This window comes from Akebia trifoliata, chromosome 6, assembly GCF_017979445.1.
Source record: "Akebia trifoliata isolate Shusen 1 chromosome 6, ASM1797944v1, whole genome shotgun sequence".
NCBI classification, from domain to species: Eukaryota; Viridiplantae; Streptophyta; class Magnoliopsida; order Ranunculales; family Lardizabalaceae; genus Akebia; species Akebia trifoliata.
Genome location: NC_141380.1, coordinates 18,104,491 through 18,123,545, shown reverse-complemented (window position 1 = coordinate 18,123,545; position 19,055 = coordinate 18,104,491). Strand labels below are relative to the sequence as shown.

The window sequence follows — 19,055 nt, the reverse complement described above, 5'->3', positions numbered from 1 at the left end:
GAGGGTTATTTAGGATTTTGCTCAGTTGTCGCCAAGGGTTTTATTGGATTTTGCTCAAATGCCGTCGAGGGTTATCTCGAATTTTGCTCAGATGTTGCCAAGGATTTTCTTGGATTTTGCTCAGATGCTGTCGAGGGTTATCTCGCATTTTGCTCAGATGCCGTCGAGGGTTATCTAGGATTTTGCTCAATTGCTGCCAAGGATTTTCTTGGATTTTGCTCAGATGCAGCCGAGGGTTATCTCAGATTTTGCTCAGATGCCGCCAAGGGTTTTCTTGGATTTTGCTCAGATGTCGCCGAGGGTTATCTTGGACTTTGCTCAGTTGCCGTCGAGGGTTATCTTGGATTTTGCTCAATTGCCGCCTAGAATTTTCTTGGATTTTGCTTAGTTGCCGCCAAAGGCTTTCTTGGATTTTGCTCAGATGCCACCGAGGGTTATCTCAGATTTTGCTCCGATGCCAGTGAGGGTTATCTTAGATTTTGCTCAGTTGCCGCCAAGGGTTTTCTTGGATTTTGCTCAGTTGCCGCCGAGGGTTATCTTGGATTTTGCTCAATTGCCGCCAAGGGTTTTCTTGGATTTTGCTCAGTTGCCGCCAAAGGCTTTCTTGGATTTTGCTCAGATGCCGCCAAGGGTTATCTCAGATTTTGTTTATTTGCTACCGAGGGTTATCTCAAATTTTACTCAGTTGCCACCAAGGGTTATCTCGAATTTTGCTCAGTTTATACTCAAATTATGCTCAATTTTTTACTTAGAACACATGAGATTTATCTCAAATTTCAAATACACACATGCACATTTATTCCATTAGTCAAGGAAAATTTTTTAAAATTCAAGGATCTGACACTACCAGTGAGAGCTCGCGCTCGAGGACCTGACAACTTTTAGTTTGAGGAGAGTTTTACGCTCAAGAATCCGAACGCCCTAACGAATTGCAAAATCAGGCTGCAAAATGAATTGTCACTAGCTTTGGCATTTGGATAACGTACTATCAACCAAAATAGATTTGCTATCTAGTTTGCCTCAACCCTCTATCAAAGAGGAGCTTCTGTAGACCTCCCATTTTTACAATCACCTGATTAATCAACTCGTCAACCTGATCGCAACGATTCCCAATGATGCATGATTATTCCAATGTTTTATTTCTTACTAGATATCAGAAATTCGGATGAAGTATCTCAAACTAACAAAATTATAGAAACCACGCTACGCTAGGAAAATATAACTCCAATAACATAGAAATCATCATTTTGGAGACAAAAAGAAATTTTACGATAAAAATCACTAAAAAATGAAAAAAAATTACCAAAATACCCCTAACATCAAAGCATCCCTAGATCCCACAGTACGCTTACGAAAATCCTTTCAAACACATAAAACAATAAACTAAAATCAAATAAATCATTTCACCAATTTTTACCAAATTCAACAAAATTATAAAAATGCCCCTCATAAGGGTTGACAATAATTTCACACCAAAAAATTTCATAAGTGACATAAACCAAAATCCCATTGAATTCCTTACGAAAAATCGATTCCAAAATATCCCGGAACATCGAAAATCGACTTGAAACGCAAAAGTTCTCTTCGGGGGCAAAACAATAATTTTTCAAATTTTAAAATTTTTAATTTCAAAATTAATAAATAAAATATTAATTAACATAAATTAAAATCTTAATCAAATTAATTTAAAAATCTGAACCAAGTCAATCTCATAAGACTTAAGTCAAAACCATAATTAAAACCTAATCTAAAGAAATCAAGTCAATCTCATAAGACTTAAGTCAAAACCCTAATTAAAACCCTAATGTAAAAAGACCAAGTCAATCTCATAAGACTTAAGTCAAAATCCTAATTAAAATCTTAATCTAAAGAAACCAAGTCAATCTCATAAGACTTAAGTCAAAACCCTAATTAAAACCCTAATCTAAAATGACTAAGTCGATCTCATAAGACTAAAGTCAAAACCCTAACTAAAACCCTAAAGGAAACATAATTAAACACTAATTCTACCTAAAAAAGTCTATAAATAGGAACCTCCACACCCTAATCTCATATCCAAGAGAAAATCCTAGAAAAAATAGGTCAAGAAGTCTCCCCAACCTTCCCAAAACCCTAATTTTGAAGTCCTAACCCCTTACCTATCATCCAACCCCCAACTTTTAATCAAAAAACACCCAAAGACCCTTAAAAAACATCCAAAAATCCATAAAAACTCAAAAAATTCACAGATCTAAGAAGAAAATATCACAACTTGGATATCAGAATCAGATCCGGTGACGGGTAAATAGCAAGGAAATACATACGAGGATACTCTCCACCAGTGCTGAGGGAATCGTTGTATCTGCAAGGTAACTTTCTTTTATTTTTATTATTATTATTATTATTTGTTATTTTTGGTCTATTTTACAATGTAATCATTTTTGGAAAATAGTAAAGACCGACGCTTGCCAGGCGAGGTTGGTGCCTAATACCTTCCAACCCCGTAATATGATCTCCGGATCTAGTTTCTTTTGTAGATTAGTTTTCCTTATCTGTTTAGAGTTGATGTTCGGTTCCTAGACCGTAATAACTAGGTGGCGACTTCCAAACCTCAAAGTCAAAAGCGGATCCGTACACCCCATAGATCGAGGGCACTTTCAACATCTTCAATGGGAAGGCGTTTCCATTTGACAAAGCTTTCTTCAAGAAATTTCCCCCTTTTTTAATCCAATGAGTATCTATGATTTCCTCAAGTTCTATTATGATGGCACCATCATCGTTGAGAGGTGGCAAATTAGGACAACTTGCACATGAATCACCAATCTTCTTCTTCAACAAAGAAGCATGGAATACCGGATGGATGCGAGAACTTGCAGGAAGTCGGAGTTGATATGCTACTTTGCCGATGCGTTTCTCAATTGCAAAGGACCCATAAAACCTGTTAGCCAATTTCTGAGATGCTCATTTGAACATTGTTTGCTGGCGATAAGGGTGTAGTTTAAGGAAAACAAGGTCGCCTTTATTGAATTTGATATCACGCCTTTTTGAATCTATGATTTGTTTTATCCCGTTGGAAGCTTCATGTAAGTTGAACTTGAGCTGATTGAGAAGATCATTGCATGAGGCCAAGTTCTGGTCTACCTCATTAATAGGAAAAGAACCAAACTGATAATGAGGAATCATGAGTGGAGGTCGACCATATAGAGCTTGAAAAGGTGACATTCCGGTCGAAGCATGGTCGGCTATATTATACCAAAACTGTGCCTAGGGAAGAAAAGAGTACCATTTTCATGGTTGCTGGTGAACAAAATAGCGCAAATATTGCTAGACTCATCAATTGACTACTTCGAACTGACCATCAATTTGTAGATGGTATGTTGAGTCATCTTCAGTTGTGTGTCGGACAATTTAAAGAATTCATGCCAAAAGTTGCTTATGAAAATTGGATCACGGTTATTGATGATTGATCTGGGCATGCCGTGCAATTTTACGATGCTATCGACAAATGTTTCAGCTACCACCTAGGCAGAAAAAGGGTGAATTAAGGCCAAGAAGTGAGCTGATTTACTAAGGCAATCGACGACCACAAAGATTGTGTTCTTGCCTTGGGATGGATGCAGTCCTTCGATGAAATCCATGGGGATGTCGTCCCATACTTGACAAGGAATGGGCAGCATCCCATACTTGACAAGTAATGGGCAGCCGCTGTAGGAAACCGGTAGGGGACAACGTGGACGCCTTAGCTCATTGACAAACATCACAAGAGGAAACCTACTCATTCACCATTCGATACATTGATGGCCAATAAAACTGTTGGGTGATACATTTATATGTGCACAACACTCCGGAGTAGCCACCAAGATAAGGAGAGTCATGGAACTCACGTAGTAACTGTTCAGGAATTTGGGACTTGGGAGGCACCACCACCCGATTCTTATATAATATCAACCCGTTAAGCTTTGTGTAGGGCAAGCCTAGTTTGGTAGCAACCATCTTGCCAATTCGTTCCATGTAAGCATCGCCTTCAGTTGCTTTTTTTTATTTCCTCCTAGATTTGAGCCTGCGAAACAAATAAAACATTAAGAGTCGGGGAGCCTATCACGCGGGAAAGGGCATCAACTGCTGAATTTTCTCTTCCAGGCTTATAAAGTATCTCATAATCATATCCAAGCAGCTTTGCAACTCATTTTTGTTACTCCGGTGTGACCACACGCTGCTCGAGTAAGTACTTAAGGCTTTGTTGGTCAGTTTGGATGTAGATTTTTCGCCCGAGAAGATAAGGTCGCCAAGTTCGTATTGTGTGAATAATCTGCAAGCATCTCCTTGGCGTATGTAGACCATGATAATTTGGATACTCCTAAGGCTCGACTCATAAAAGCGAGGGGTTTTTCTTGCTAGGTGAGCACAACTCCAATCCCTTCCCTAAAAGCATCAAATTCGATAGTGAATGGTTGCTAAAACTTTGGCATGGCAAGGGTGGGAATGGTAGTCATAGCTTGCTTAAGGAGCTTGAAGGAGGTCTCAGCTTCTTCAGTCCACCCAAATTGTCCTTTCTTCAAGAGATTAGTGAACGATCGAGCTAAGATTCCATAGTTGTGAATAAACTTCCGATAATAACCTGTAAGACCTAAGAACTCACGTATTTTAGTAGGTCAAGGCCAATCAAGCATGGCTTTTATTTTATGTTGGTCCACTTTGACCCGTTGAGCAGTGACAATATGCCCCAAGTATTCTAATTCTTGTTGTCCAAATGCACATTTCTTGAGTTTTAAAAATAATTTGTGATGCCTCAAATTTCAAAAACGTGCTTAACATGTTCAAGATGTATGTTCCAGTTGGGGCTATAAATTAAAATATCATCAAAGAATACTAAAATGAATTTATGAATGTGAGGACAAAATATGGAATTCATGATAACTTGAAATGTGGATAGGGCATTACAAAGATCAAATGGCATAACAAAATATTCATAATGACCATTATGAGTACGAAAGGCAGTTTTATGAATATCAGATGGATTCACTCGTACTTGATGATAACCAGCCCGTAGATCGAGTTTGGTAAAATAAGATGCCCCATGAAGTTCATTGAGCATATCATCGATAGTTGGAATGGGAAATTGATCTTTGATGGTGTAGACACCCCATTTTTGCACTTGCCTGATTAATCAACTCGTCAACTCGATCGCAACGATTCCCAATGATGAATGATTATTCCAATACTTTATTTGTTACTAGATATGTTTCAGAAATTCAGATGAGGTATCTCAAACTAACAAAATTGTAAAAACCACACTACGCTATGAAAATATAACTCCAAAAATATAGAAATCATCATCTTGTAGACAAAAAGAAATTTTACGATAAAAATCACTAAAAAATGACCAAATTACCAAAATACCCCTAACATCAAAATATCCTTAGAGCCCCTTTACGCTTAGGAAAACCTATTCGGACACATAAAATAATAAAATCAAATCAAATAAATCATTTTGCCAATTTTCACCAGATTCGATAAAATTACGAAAATACCCCTCATAAGGGTTGACAATCATTTCACGTCAAAAAAATTCATAAGTGATACAAATCCATAATCCCATTGAATTCCTTATGAAAAACTGATTTCAAAACATCCCAGAACATCGAAAATCGACTTGAAACGCAAAACTTCTCTTTGGGGGCAAAACGGTAATTTTTCAATTTTTAAAATTTTTAATTTCAAAATTAATAAATAAAATATTAATTAACGTAAATTCAGACTTTAATAAAATTAATTTAAAAATCTAAACTAAGTTAATCTCATAAGACTTAAGTCAAAACCCTAATTAAAACTTAATCTAAAGAAACCAAGTCAATCTCATAAGACTTAAGTCAAAATCCTAATCTAAAGAAACCAAGCCAATCTCATAAGACTTAAGTCAAAACCCTAATTAAAATCCTAATCTAAAAAGACCAAGTCAATCTCATAAGACTAAATTCAAAATCATAATTAAAACCCTAATCTAAAAAGACCAAGTCAATCTCATAAGGCTAAAGTCAAAACCCTAATTTATCTTATCTAAAAGGAGACTTAGTCAAATCCTAATTTTTCTAAAAAACTCTATAAATATAGAGCCTCCACAACCTAATTTCGTAGGTCAAAGAAAACCCTAGAAAAAGTAAGTCAAAAAGCTTCCCTAGCCTTCCCAAAACCCTGATTTTGAAATCATAATCCCTTACATATCATCCAAAGCCTAACTTTTGCTCAAAAAACACCCAAAGACCCTTCAAAAATACCTAAAAATCTCTCAAAAAATTAGAAAATACTTAGATCTAGGAAGCAAATACTTCATCTTGGAGATCAGAAGTGGATTCAGTGACGGAAACGAAGCAAGGAATCTCATACAAGAAATCTCTCCACCAGATCTGAGGAAACAAATCGTCGCGAATATCTAGGTACATTTTTCTTCTATTTATTTTTTTAGGTCTTTTAACAATGTAATCTATTTTTTGAGAAATAATAGAGACCGGCATTTGCCGGCCGGGGTTGGTGCCTAACACCTTCCAACCCCGTAACATGATCCCCGGACTTAGTTTCTTTTTGTAAATTAGTTGTTTTTATCCATCATGAGTCAATATTCGGTTCCTAGACTGTAATAACTAGGTGGCGACTCTCAAACCTCAAAAATCAAAAGTGGATCCGCACACCCCACGGATCGAGGGCACTTTTAGATGGTAACAGAATTAAAGGCTCGATAGTCGATACAAAAATGCCATGTATCATCTTTTTTTCTTAACAAGCAAAACCAGATATGAAAAAAGACTGGTACTTGGTCGAATTAGCCCTAATTTTAACATGTTAAGAACTTATTTTTCAATTTTAGCTTTTTGAAAATAGGCATACCTATAGGGGCGTACGTTGATTGGCTCCATTCCTTCTTTGAAGGAAATACAATGGTCAATCTCGCGAGTTGGTGGTAATTGTTGTGGTTCCTCAAAGATGTCAACAAAGGCCTCAATTAATACTTGCATGTCTGGCTAAATGTTCTGTTGTGGCTCCTCTGGTGGTTACAAGCAGATTGCAAAAATGGAGCTGTTGTGCCTCATATCCTTCGAGATTGCTTCTAGTGATGCCTGTTGTAGGATTTGAGTGCTGGTTCCTAGTAATAATCGAGTTTTGTTGGCCCATTGAAACTCCATTGTCATCTTCTTCCAATCGCAAACAACAGATACTAGTTGCTCCAACCATTGAACACCCAATACCAAGTCTAAACCAGTTAGTGGTAAAGAGTAAAAAGTAATGAAAAAAGGGATACCTTGTAGTAGTATGTGGATATTTTCGAATCTCCCTTGGCATTTTAATGGTTGTCCGTTTGCAACTCATACATTGAAAGGTTCAGTGGGCACCACGGGTAGATGCAGCAAAGTGGCCACCTTGTCACTGATGAAATTATGTGTAGAGCCACTATCGATGAGTACCACAACTTCATAATTCCCAAGCTTGGCCATAACACGCATGGTCTTCGCAGCTGTCCATCCAATTAAAGCATGCAATGAAATTTCAGGATCAGAAGGAAGGTCGATGTTGGCCTCGTTATTGTCTCCTTCTAATTCACCATCGATGTTACCTTCTAATAGAAGAAGTTGAAGGCCCTTGCTTCTATGACCAGATGAGAATTTGTCATCACAGTTGAAACAAAGTCCCTGTGCACGTCTTCTTTGCATCTCATCCCAAATAGTCTCTTGATAGGTGAAGCTTTTGTTTTGTTGATAGAGCCAGTGGGGTAGGATTAGGTAGTGGGGAGCATGAGAACCCCCTTTGTCGTTGTAGTTGTTCGTCCTTCATGCAAGCCAAGCTTATCGCTTCCTTCAAGGTTTTAGGCTTAAACATACGAATCGCTTCAAAAAAATTTGACCGCAAACCACCCATGAACGATCCTACGGGCACCTTTTGTGACCAACCGTGACCCGATTACCCAGCTTCTTGAACTCTTTTAGTAATCACGAAAGGATCCGACCTGTCGAACTTTGGATAGAGCTTCATTAAAATCTTCACACTCTATTGGTCCAAAATGAGCCCACAATTCCTCCTCAAATAATTCCAAGTCACCAAGCGGCCTTCCTCCTGGTAAACGCGATGCAACCATTGCCACCATTGATTAGCTTCTCCTTCAAGATGAAAAGATGCTAGAGAGACCTTTTGATTGTCTGTCATGCCTTGAAATTCGAAGAATTGAGCTACTCAGTTGAACCATTATGTTAGATCATCTCCGAAGTATTTTGGAAATTCCAACTTTGCCATTTTGGAAGAGAAAATTTGTCTGCCGTCGTCGTTCTCCTCTCAATGTGGTCGGAAGAATCCTTCTTGCCCATTGTTGTTGTTGTTGGAGCTTTCCTTTGTTGACAGCAAAACTTCAAACAGCTTGTTAATGGTTTCCTCAAGTCGTTGCATTCCATCTTGAACTCCACCGAGTCCAGCCTCCAAGGTTCCGATCCTCTCTTTGTTGGTCGCCATTGTAACGAAGCTCTGATACCAATGATAGGTCCCAGTCAAAGCTCAAGAAATAAGGATAAATTGCTCTCTTCGGGTGAGAACAGACCACAAGGTTTGGGTTAATTGTTTTTCTGTGTCCTTCATTATTCATTGAAAGAGTTTAAATACATATATATCCTAACAACTCTTCCTAAACTTACAACCACTACTAATGTGCATAAACATAACTAAATCATGGAAGCAGAAATAACAAACTTGCTGAAGAATAGGACTCCAACTGAAAATAAGACTAATGGACTTCTTCTCTGAATGTTGCAGCCAAGGACTTAGTCCAAGTACTTCTGATTTGGCTGAGAAACACACTGAGATCTTCGTGGTTTATCAGCCTTTGCCACGAAAGATAAAAAGACAACTAGTTCGATGAGGCATGTAATCTTGAAGCTTTTTATGACAAACACATCTGTCTTTAAGCCACTGATAGTGTAAAAGATTGGCAAGAAAATCATTGAAACAAAGGAATCAAGCCTCTCTACTAAAGCAGATCCAAAGGGTGGTCCATCGGTATAACCAAACCCAATATAAAAGGTGCCACGTAGTAAAGATGACCGATGGACTGACTAATAAATGAATAAAGCAACATAAACATTATGATCGCAAATATGTAGGATTCATTTACTGGTTTTCCTTCCTCTGTCTGATTGCTTTTAATGCCAATCGATGCATGGAATAAATACCAATGATTAGAAGGAAAACACTTGATACGACAGATCGTATCAATATGTTTGATGACTGATTCTTTACACTGCTGGTGAAATGATATCCTTTTACGATCCATTCCAAAAATGTAGCTATCATCGATGCAGTTGTGGCTATGCGTTCAAGCTTGGAATTGAGAATCTTGAGCTCACTTAGAAAACGACTAATAACATGGAAAGCAGATTGGGAATGGATAATTGCTATTGAGGCTAGATAGTATCTCATAAACTTGTCCAAATTGAAAATATAAGTAAGGAAATTGGCTAGAGCTGAACCCATTAGAAATGGTACAATGTAGCATAGAATACCTGTAGCTATGATTTTTTTCCCTGATTTCAAAATCACCATAAGGTCCATCTTTACTCCAACAAGGAATTGGAAGAAAAGTTGTCCGATCAACAAAAACATTTCAAGTAACAAAATGCCTTCACGTGGGAACACCTTCATCGAAAATGTATGGTTTAGGCTGAGTAGGGAAGGACCGAGTATAATACCACCCTGGTCATGTTAACATAAATAAACAAGAATTAAATACATTAATCCTTCAATTTCACATAACAAACAAACTATATATAATAAATTAAAATATCACTTACGACTATTTGCGAGATGATTGATATTTGTCCAGGAGGCTTTAAAATAATGTGGATGGAAGTGTTATTACAGAGATCAAAGAGAGCTCCAACAGAAGAACAGGAATTGAATAATGGAGATGGTAATCACCAAAGAATATCCCTTTTGAGTTGACTGCAAAAGAATGACGACAAATTTCAGAATTGTTATATAATTGTATATCTTCTTGTTGTTGTTGGTGTATGTAGAGATGAATCGATCTTGTAGAAAGTTTCCATCTCATTGTATCCTCCATGGTTGAAGCTTGGAGCTAAGACACAAAATACAAAAGAGATGAGAGGAAGGAATCAAAATATATATATATATATATATAGGGTCAGGTTCAAACGACAACCATTCTTATATGGGCAAAAATGTTTGGAATGAGCTGATTTTTTGTGAGGATGATCTCTGTGGTGAGGAGATCATCCTTGCCAAAAATCAGCTCATTATGAAACTTCTATACCGTCCAATTTTTTTTGAAAAATTATAGACCGTCCAATTTTTGAAAATCAATTTTGATGGGGTTACAAGTTTTGGAATGGGATGATTTTTTGCCAGGATGATCCCCTCAGCACAGAGATCATCCTCACAAAAAATCAGCCCATTCCAAACATTTTTGCCCATATAAGACAAACACGTTGTCTATATGTGTGTCGCAATGTGTGTCGTAGGAACCCGACCCATATATATATATATATGGGTCCCGTTCAGCACCCTAAGTTTTACCACACACTTTAACAAACGTGTTTTGTCTTACATGGGTTAGAAATTTTGGAATGGGCTGATTTTTGGTGAGGATGATCTCTATGGTGAGGAGATCATCCTCACCAAAAATCAGCTCATTCCAAAACTTCTAACCCCATCAAAAATGATTTACAAAAAATGGACGGTCCACGATTTTTCAACGTATAAACATGGGGCTAAACATTTCGGAATGGGCTGATTTTTGGGGAGGATGATCTTCTAATCATAGAGATCATCCTCACCAAAAATCAGCCCATTCCAAAACTTCTAACCCATGTAGGACAAAAAACGTTTGTTAAAGTGTGTGGTAAAACTTAGGGTGCTGAACATTTCCCTATATATATATATATATGGATTAGGATCCGTATACACATAAAGCTACTCATAAAGCTACAACGTGTTTTGTCTTATATGAGCAAAAATGTTTGGAATGGGCTGATTTTTTGTGAGGATGGTCTTTATGGTGAGGAGATCATCCTTTCCAAAAATCAACCCATTATGAAACTTCTAACCCTATTTGTACAAGTTGAAAAATTTTATACCGTCCAAATTTTGTAAATCATTTTTGATGGGGTTAGAAGTTTTGGAATTGAATGATTTTTTTATAGAGTTACTACTGCAGCACCAACTTTTACATAGGAATTGTTGTGGCATTAGTAAAAGTTGGTGTGATAGTAGCAGTTCTCTTTTTATATTGTTCTCTTAATTAATACAATTGGTGGAGATATGGTGTGATATAAATCTTTGATGTTCTCTATTCACATTAAAATTTGAAATGGATGAACAACCGTTGACTTTCTTTTTTTTATTAACTAATTTTGTCGACTTCCAAATCAATGAAACGCACCCATGTAAATATTACCCAAATTTCGGCTAAATTCCATAAAATTGGTAGACTTACGTGTTAACCCATCCATCAGCAAGGCATAAATCATTGAATCGCCCATCAGCGAGGCATAAATCATTGAATCGCCGATTAATATGGAATAGTGATTTTGACTTTCCCCACATGGGAAAATTACTTAATGATCCTCGACTGAAACTTTTCTTTTTATTTAGTTCTTGACTTTCGGGGTTTAACTAATTAAATAGTCCATTTGGTAACTTCCTCTTTTCTAACAGGAACCTCACTCAGGACTTTTTCTCATCATTTTTGTCCAAAAAATTAGATTTCTAACATCTAAATTGACTTTTAGAGACTCCATTCCAATGAAAGGGATTTGAGGAGGAAGAAGTTATTTTCAAATATTTTTTCAAGCATTTTGAAGATGTATGTAAAAAATTAAAATTTTTCAAATTCTTTTGCTTCGGTTTTGAATGAAAATCGATTAAAGATGATTGTTTTGGTTTGAAATCGTCTGCACAAGTTTTTCTTTATCATATGATCTGATCATGACCTAGAAAATTATTTCTAGAGCCCTATTTATAGAGACTTTAAAGCTTAATCATACACTAAATCCCATAAATAAGCATAATTTAGTAATAGTCCATGTTTATTATTATTTTCGAATAATTTATGATTTTTTACCTAATTTTGATTTTTTATTTGTGATAGGTCAAGGTCATGAGATCCAAAAGGATGAACCATCTCTCTAGACCCACTGGGAGCACAAGAAATGCGGCGTGGTGATGTCGGTAGAAAGGCGTGCAATGTAATAGTGGCTTGATTTGTTAACAAAAAGATCAAGGTTTAGACTTTTTGTAAAATATGGAAGTGTTCCGAATTTATGAAATACTAATTTGATTTCTATAAATAAGAGACCAGACCAAAGTCATAGATCATCTTCTTCAATTTTCTATATTCCTCTCCTATCTTCTTCTTCTTTTCAATCTTTAGTTTTTATTTTTTAGGTTTAATTTCTTATTCAAGCTTTGTAAGTTGAAGAGTTCCTATTAGTTTTCATATTAAGAATTAATGAAGAGCAATTTCTTCTTTTCTCATCTCTCTCCTTTATTTTTTAGTTTTATCTTCTTACAATGGTATATGACTAGACCATCATTAGAGAGGTCGATGAAGTTAGAGTAAGATAAATAGAGTTGTGTTTGATCTTCAATGTTTTAACTTAAGTATATGATTTACTTTTGATTTATAATTGTTAAAATACTACTCTTGATTATCATAACTTTTGATGGTTTAAACTTAGAATAGGTCAAGTTAAATCATTTTTAGTTTTTGATAAATTAAATCTTGCTTCTTATAATTATCAATTTAAAAGTGATTGTAATATTCAATAAATATTGTGCTTGAATTAGATTAGTTTTTCGATCTAAAACATTAGCTTGATTGATTAGATTGAGATAAAAGAGATCAAATACATCTTTATGGATATTGCTTCTGGTGGATTCAACCAATTTAAATCATCTTACATTGTTATTTCTATTATTTATTGATTTCAATTACGTTAATCTTTAGATCATGTTTTATTAGTTAATTTGAATCATAATCATTTTAAGTTAGAAACTATGGATCAACGTTGTTTCTGTGGATTGATCCTTACTTGACAAGACTTAGTATTTTATCCATCATTTTTATTGATAATCTGCACCGAACATAATCCAATAAAAGGTTTTTTTTATCATTAATGCCCTCACACCTTTCTTTCTTTCTTAATTCCTCCTACACCCCCATAAAATATGCAAACTCAAATGCTCAACCATTCAAATATTTGAGATGAATCTACCATTCCTATGAACAATACCTTAAAATGCATCAATAAAAAAATTATTTTTATTATTGTGAACATTCTTTCATTTAGATTTATTTTGTAGTGCATATGAAAAACAAATCTATTTTCAAAATATAGTGAAAAATATTATTTTTAGTCTCCAACTTGCCCAATAATAACCACCTAAAACAGCCCTTTACGCTGTGTTTGGATTGAGGGAAGGGGAGGGAAGGGAAGAGAAAATTTGCAATTTTCTCTTCCTTTCTCCTGTTTGGATTGTTAAGTGAGGAGGGAAGAGAAGAAAAATGGAGGGAAGGGAAGAGGAAAATGGCAAAATTTTGTTCCCCCCAAAATCGGAGTGACGAGGAGGGAAGGGAAGAGAACAAAATTTTGTTTCCAAATTTGTCCTCAACGTTTTCAAAATTTCCAAAGAAATATGATATTGGCAGGCCAACTATTACTAGTTACACCCCAAGTTATAAAACACAATGAAACACTAGAGAAGGACGAAGAAGACGAAGAAGAAACCCTAGAGAAGGGACGAAGGCGGCGACCCCTCTTTTGCAGTTCAATGAAGAAGTGCGTTCTCCTTTTGTACGGAAGTTCAAAACCATTATACATCCTGGTGAAGTATGAGCCATTCTTGTATTTAGTATTTGTATCCACCATTCTACTAATCTTGAAAATTCATTTACTTTTGCATAGTCCTGGTAGGCGCTAATTGAATCTGTTTGATTAAGGCTGTGAGTTTGGTACACGTAATTGGTTGAATGAAAATTTTATTGTCATTTGGGTTGTGCTTTTTGAATGACTTATTTTGAACCTTGAGCTATATGGCATTAGTGCCACATGTATGCTTAGTCAAGTCTCTGAAAGGCCACATAGACATGGGTCGGCCTAGGGCTGTAAATGGATCGGATCAGATCCGAAATCCAATCTGTTTCAAACTGATAATTTTGGGTGTGGATTGATTATTTAGATTCTGATAAGTATCCGATCTCATATCTTATTGAATCAGATCTGGATTGACCATTTCCCAATCCGATAAAATGTTAGAAATGATATATTTATTTAAATACATAAAGTTCATTTAGATTTTGTATATCAAATCGGGTTTGGTCCGATCTGGACCCAATCTGATTATTATTGGATCGGTTTGGATCTCAATGGTGTGTTCTGTTAAAAACCCCCAATCTGATCCTTATCGGATTGATACCAAATCGACCCTGGTCCGATTCGAATTCGATCCATTGACAGCCCTAAGTTGGCTTAGCTAGTTCACATTGTCATGATTAATATATCACGACATGGATACCTAGTCATGATTTAATGTCATCACATATAGCACGAATACTATGCTAAGTAGATCATGTGACACGTCACGAGAATGTCACATACACTAATGTCTCATACCATAGGTCCTGGAGTCACGATAACTTGTAAGGAGGATTTGATCAATGCATGGGACAAGACAAACGGTAAGGCTGAGTGGTTTGAGGAGGAGATCCTCTATTGGACGATATGGCAGGACCTGATTCACTAGTGACAAGGGAGCCCAAGGGCATTTTACTCTTCTTGTATCAAGTCTTGGCATGTGTAGGTACCAATGACTCTAGTCATTACAAATTGGGGGTATTTCTCATACTTTCATAATCCGAGTGCTTCTCATACTTTTCTAAATCCTCACGTAATACTGTAGCCACTTCAGCATCCTTTGCACTTGGCGTTATTTGCCAAGTTTTTTTTTTTTCCATTAGCTTAATCAATTGGAAGTTGTAAATAAAAATACTGATCATTGAGTTTTGAACATAACCATCCGCATTAGTTTAGCTTTTATTTTCCAATCATTTTGCATCTCAAGCATTTGTTTTAATTAGGCTCGGTGAGTAATGCCTCACTTTATATATGTTTTACTTTGTAGGTCAACAGAATCAGGGAATTGCCACAGAATAGTAAGATTGTCGCCACTCATACTGACAGTCCTGATGTAAGCAATCTTAGTTAAACTATGTTTTCAATTGATTTATATGATTATTTTTTGTTAGATTAACTTGGTTTTTATTAATTTCTAAGTTTATAAAATTAGCTTGATCTAATATGGCTAAGGTTCTTGGTACTTTTAAACCAGGTTCTCATTTGGGATGTTGAGGCTCAACCTAATCGTCATGCTGTCCTGGGAGCTGCAAATTCTCGTCCAGATTTGGTCTATTTGCACTAAGCTCAATATATACTCATTCATGATTATATTAACTTTCTGGCTGATTTATTTTGACTTCACGGAATGTCATCCTTGAGCACATACATATTAGATAAAGATTTAGTCTAAATAGTCCTAGTAGCTATTGTCCTGTTAAGAGTCTTGGTACAAGACTAAGACTTATACTTTTTAATTATCTAATTTGAGAATTGCGGTTACTTCTGAATGACTTTTTGCTCCTCTTCTTGTATAGCTCCAATTAACCTTGAACAGCATTATCTTGCAGATATTAACTGGGCATCAAGATAATGTAGAATTTGCGCTTGCCATGTGCCACACTGAACCCTTTGTGCTCTCTGGAGGTCAGAAAGCTTTTCTTTTTCAGTAGTTTCTTTGATTTCATTGGCAGTATGTTTTTTGAAGGAGACTTGCACAATATTTTTTATATATGGAAATCCTGATATCTTTATTTCTTTTTTATTCATTATTTTTATGAAGCTATTTTATTATGTAAAGTTATTTGTCATAGTATTTGAACTATTGAGCCATGTCATAGGCATACTAATATACATTGATCATCTCTAGAGTGATATTAGATTATTTAAACACATTATATTTGTGTGTAACATGAATTGCTAATTAATATCATGCTTGGGCATGATACTGAATTTTGTATTCTTAGTTGTGATTATGGTTTAAAATCTTGTTTTGAGATAGTGTTATGCTCAGAAGAAAAACCATGATGGACTTGACCGGAACATTCTGAGAAATCTAAACATTCTAGAAATAGTCAATGTTTCAGGGTCAATATTTTGTTCCGATCTTGGTCGACAAATGTTCTGTTCGGAATACTTGAAAACAGACAAAACTTTGAACCATGATTGTGACTTTGCATCAAGAAAATTTATGATTTTACTTGTATACTATATTACTTTATTTATTTATTTTGATATTATATTATCAAAAAACTTCTTTGGAATACCACAGTCTCATTTCCTTGTCCTTTAGCCTGGTGCAACAAAATTGATTGTCTTTCTTCCTGCCTTAGCATTTGATATTTGCTTTTTTCCTCGGACGTTATTTTGATTGACAGTGCTCTTATGCCAGGGAAAGACAAGTTGTTTTGTGGAGTATACAGGATCATATCTCCACTTCAACCACAGATCCAGAGTCCACCAAATCCCCGGGTTCTGGGAGTAAACAAACATCAAAGGTTGGTGGTGATAAAGCTGCAGATAGCTATTCTGTTGGACCTCGTGGTGTCTACCATGGGCATGAGGATACCGTTGAAGATGTGCAGTTCTGTCCTTCAAGGTAACTGTCATGATCGTAGTTGAACATTTTGAGCATAGGACCCTTACTAATTTTCATGGTTGTCCTTTGCTTCGTATGATCGGTCATCTATTTGAACATTTCATTTATGTAGTAGTTCACATTTCTTAGAAAGAAATTTGTGGAGGAGAAAGAAGAATCCATCTCAAATTTCCTAGTTTTTCTTGAGAGCTGCTGTTGGCACCCCAACTTTTACTTATTGTACCCCAATTAAAAAAATGAATGGTTGAGAATAAGTACAAGTTGGGGTGCCATTAGAAGCTCTCTTTTTTTTTTTTTGTTAGATTTGTATTTTTAGGTTTTGGATTTTATATAGGCCTAATCCTAGTTGTAAGCAACTACTGAAATTATTTGAATGAGTGTTACAATGTTGAGATAATAACTTGAGCCAATCCTTTGTATGTTTGAATAGTGTGTTTTAATCTTTAATTGGGGTGTGATAAATAACTTAAGAAATTGGGATGTAATAAGTAAAAGTTGGGGTGCCAATAGCAGCTTTCTTTTTCTTCCTTTCTAATTTTTGGCAGCAAGAATTTGAAAGCTTGTATCTGATATAATACTCATTCACTGGCTAACACTTGCCTTTTCTATTATTATTGTTCTGAAGTGCACAGGAGTTTTGCAGCGTAGGAGACGATTCTTGCCTTATTCTATGGGATGCTCGAACTGGCTCTAATCCAACGATCAAGGTTATGTGCCTTTTTTTTCCCTTCATCCCAAAAGCTACTTGACTTCCTTTCCTGCTTAACACTCATCCTAGTAAATATGGTCATGAGTACACGTACCATACTGTAAAATATAAATTTGCGAACATTAGTTATATCATGAGATGTGAATTCACTCAAACTGTTACTGTTGATTTTCGCATTGCTGAGGATGGATACTCTTTTTTCTGAAATTTGTCACTAGTCAGTGTTAACACTAGTGTGTTCATGTATTCAAAAAAAAAAAGTATGTTCATGTATCAAAAACAGTTTAGTCACATTGTAATTTATCCTCTATATTTTATTTATTTATTTATTTTTGTAAATCCTTTTGTATCTTATTTTCAGCATATGTATATACAATTTTCCATTAAGTTGTATACTATATGAAATTACTTATTTAAAAATCTCTCATAGACATGGAACAAACCGTGCTGGTGTATTGGAATATCAGTTTCTTAGGTTGGTGTCTGGCACAATATCCATGTTAAGTTACAGAGTTGTGATCATTCTCTTGTTTAGGAAGTAAGTGTTTATAGTGCAGGTCTTTATTTTGAATCATATATGTTGTATGTTGTCTTAATTTGAACGATGTTTCTGTTGTGCCACGAAAGTTCTTTTACTGCAGCGCTGACAAGGATTGACTATGACAATGATAACATCAGACTAGTATCTCAGACATTATTTAAATCCTAAGTTGTTACCCCTCTTTTTCTTTCGCCCCCCCCCCCCCCCCCTCATTTTTCTCTTGTATTTTTTCATGTAGTTAACCTTGGTAACATTCAATAAAAGTTTCTCTTTCCTGATATGCACAATTCTCTATTAGATAATGCCTCTTTTGATTCTGATGTTCTTTGGGTGTTATTTATCTTGGGTGGGCAGGTCGAGAAAGCTCATAATGCTTATCTTCACTGTGTTGATTAGAACCCTCATGATGTAAACCTTATTCTAACTGGGTATGGGAGTTCTATCAATGTTTTCTTCTTGTTGCAAACATGTTGTTATCAGCTAGAATTTACAAATAGAAGTACATAAATGTATAATGCTATTGTTTCCTGACCTAGTTATATGCCTAATTTTAATAGATGTAGAAGCTTATATAGTATTTTTGGTTATTTTCTATTCTTCATGAAGCTAGCACCTCAAAAATTAGTGAAGATCAGCTATTCTACTTTCAGCAAAGGGGCATTGATCACGAGAAGGCAGTCAAAGCCCTTATTTCTGGTTTCTGCAAAGATGTCTTCAACAAGCTTCCTGCCGAGTTCAGTTCTGACGTGAACGAGCTCATGAGTTTGAAGCTAGAGGGATCTGTTGGGTAGAGACCAATAATTGTGATAATGTACATTTTTTTTTTCTTTTGGCTCCTTGACGAAGAAAAGCAAATCCTCCACCGATCATACTGGTTTAATTGTGATGTTCATCATGAGTTGGTCCAAACAGTCCTAGGAGAACTTGAAGATGGCTGCCTAACATCTATGTATGAAAACCATATTGCGACCCGAAACATAACATCCTTTATGTAATTTGACTACTATATATGGCTATCCTTTTATCAAAATAAATGGCTATAATAACCTTTAAAAATGCCAC

The 19,055-nt window shown here is 35.8% G+C and overlaps 1 long non-coding RNA gene across 1 annotated transcript; it reads left to right on the top strand.

The window, feature by feature from the left end:
• Positions 1 to 13,427: 13,427 nt before the first annotated feature.
• LOC147400346 (uncharacterized) lies at positions 13,428 to 19,030 on the top strand. Its single transcript, XR_015179311.1, has 7 exons — positions 13,428 to 13,862; positions 15,154 to 15,219; positions 15,361 to 15,435; positions 15,716 to 15,791; positions 16,537 to 16,743; positions 17,369 to 17,450; positions 18,348 to 19,030. It is a non-coding gene; the product is annotated as an uncharacterized LOC147400346 (long non-coding RNA).
• The last annotated feature ends 25 nt before the right edge of the window (positions 19,031 to 19,055 follow it).